We start from the raw sequence: 2518 nt of genomic DNA, 5'->3' as shown, positions 1-2518 counted from the left end.
ATTGTACCCAGCAAGGATTTCATTCAAGTATGAAGGAGAAATCAAAAGCTTCTCAGACAAGCAAAAGCTGAGAGAATTCAGCACCACCAAACCAGCTCTACAACAAATACTAAAGGATATTCTCTAGACAGGAAACACAGAAAGGGTGTATAAACTCGAACCCCAAACAATAAAGTAAATGGCAACGGGATCATACTTATCAGTAATTACCTTAAACGTAAATGGGTTGAATGCCCCAACCAAAAGACAAAGACTGGCTGAATGGATACAAAAACAAGACCCCTACATATGTTGTCTACAGGAGACCCACCTCAAAACAGGGGACACATACAGACTGAAAGTGAACGGCTGGAAAAAGATTTTCCATGCAAATAGGGACCAAAAGAAAGCAGGAGTAGCAATACTCATATCAGATAAAATAGACTTTAAAACAAAGGCTGTGAAAAGAGACAAAGAAGGTCACTACATAATGATCAAAGGATCAATCCAAGAAGAAGATATAACAATTATAAATATATATGCACCCAACACGGGAGCACCGCAGTATGTAAGACAAATGCTAACAAGTATGAAAGGAGAAATTAACAATAACACAATAATAGTGGGAGACTTTAATACCCCACTCACACCTATGGATAGATCAACTAAACAGAAAATTAACAAGGAAACACAAACTTTAAACGATACAATAGACCAGTTAGACCTAATTGATATCTATAGGACATTTCATCCCAAAACAATGAATTTCACCTTTTTCTCAAGCGCACATGGAACCTTCTCCAGGATAGATCACATCCTGGGCCATAAAACTAGCCTTGGTAAATTCAAAAAAGTAGAAATCATTCCAAGCATCTTTTCTGACCACAATGCAGTAAGATTAGATCTCAATTACAGGAGAAAAACTATTAACAATTCCAACATATGGAGGCTGAACAACACGCTGCTGAATAACCAACAAATCACAGAAGAAATCAAAAAAGAAATCAAAATTTGCATAGAAACGAATGAAAATGAAAACACAACAACCCAAAACCTGTGGGACACAGTAAAAGCAGTCCTAAGGGGAAAGTTCATAGCAATACAGGCACACCTCAAGAAACAAGAAAAAAGTCAAATAAATAACCTAACTCTACACCTAAAGCAACTAGAAAAGGAAGAAATGAAGAACCCCAGGGTTAGTAGAAGGAAAGAAATCTTAAAAATTAGAGCAGAAATAAATGCAAAAGAAACAAAAGAGACCATAGCAAAAATCAACAAAGCCAAAAGCTGGTTCTTTGAAAGGATAAATAAAATTGACCAACCATGTCTTCTTTTTCTTTGTCATCTGATAATTCTTGGATAGTATCAGTATCAGTAAGAGGGAGGGTGGTGTTTGGGAGCAGTCTGCCTTGCTATAAAGACATTACTCCTTGTAAGAAAATGAGGAGGTACATTTTTTTGGTAAGGAATTTAAGCTGCTTTGTAATTACTGTGCACTAGCGTTCTGTGGTAAAATACTGTGTTCTGTCAGGAATATTCCCTGCTTCCGCATCTTCCTTTTGCTATGCCATTGCACTTGGCAGAGGTTATACTATACCTCTGTATTAACCTGGATTTATTAATATCTAATAATCGGAATAAGGGCTAGAGACACATTTCCCAGTTCTTTCAGAGAGGGAAAGAACATGACTGAGCAACTAACACTTCACTAAGAACACTGTGTCGTGTGTGCATGAGTGCTTGGTTGTGTCCAGCTCTTTGTGACCCCCATGGACTGGCCCCACCATGCTCCTCCATCCGTGGGATTTTCCAGGCAAGAATACTGGAGTGGGGTGCCATTTCCTATTCCAGGGGATCCTCCTCACCTGGGATTGAACCCACATCTCTTGCATTTGCTGCATTTTCTGCATTGGCAGGCAGGTACTTTACCACTACCCCACCTGGTAAGCCCCTTCAGTCTGTTTGAAAGAGACTTTTTTTTTTTTTAAGAAAGCCATATTTTAAGAGGAGTAAGAACGAGCAGAGTCATCTCCACAGAGGAGATCAATTAGGATGCTTAAAGATCTGGAACCTGCAAATACTGAGACTCTGTTATCTGGAGGTTAAAAAAAAAAAAAAGATTTAAGATGATGGGATAACTTTTCAAATGTTTGAAGGTCACTAAAGAAGAAATATTACATATGTTTTGAAGTGAAATAGATCTTGGTATGAAATAATGAATTTTTGATTTCTGGCATTGTTTGTCAGCCATGCTGAGGAGGGGTTCCTGTATGAGTTGAGGGAATTCTCAACCTTTTCAGATCTGTTGTTCAGAGATTTTTGTGACTCTTCCATGGTAACAATTGTGTCATAAGTGGTTGTAGCTTACAGAATTGTGGGATATCATTATATACACACACACACACACACACACACACACACACACACACACATTGGGCTTCCCTGGTGGCTCAGATGGTAAAGTGTCTACCTGTAATGTGGGAGACCTGGGTTCGATCCCTGCGTTGGGAAGATCCCCTGGGGAAGGAAATGGGAGGAA

At 38.9% G+C, this 2518-nt stretch overlaps 1 protein-coding gene across 2 annotated transcripts in view; it reads left to right on the top strand.

The window, feature by feature from the left end:
* LOC105005547 (rap guanine nucleotide exchange factor 6-like) overlaps nucleotides 1-2518 on the top strand; it is a 151365-nt gene that overhangs the window by 36340 nt on the left and 112507 nt on the right. The gene's annotated exons all lie outside the window — the stretch shown is intronic.

This window comes from Bison bison, unplaced genomic scaffold (assembly GCF_000754665.1).
Source record: "Bison bison bison isolate TAMUID 2011002044 unplaced genomic scaffold, Bison_UMD1.0 scf7180017864492, whole genome shotgun sequence".
Lineage (NCBI taxonomy): Eukaryota > Metazoa > Chordata > Mammalia > Artiodactyla > Bovidae > Bison > Bison bison.
Note: the sequence above shows the minus strand (reverse complement) of the source record. Positions and strands in the feature narration are given on the sequence as shown.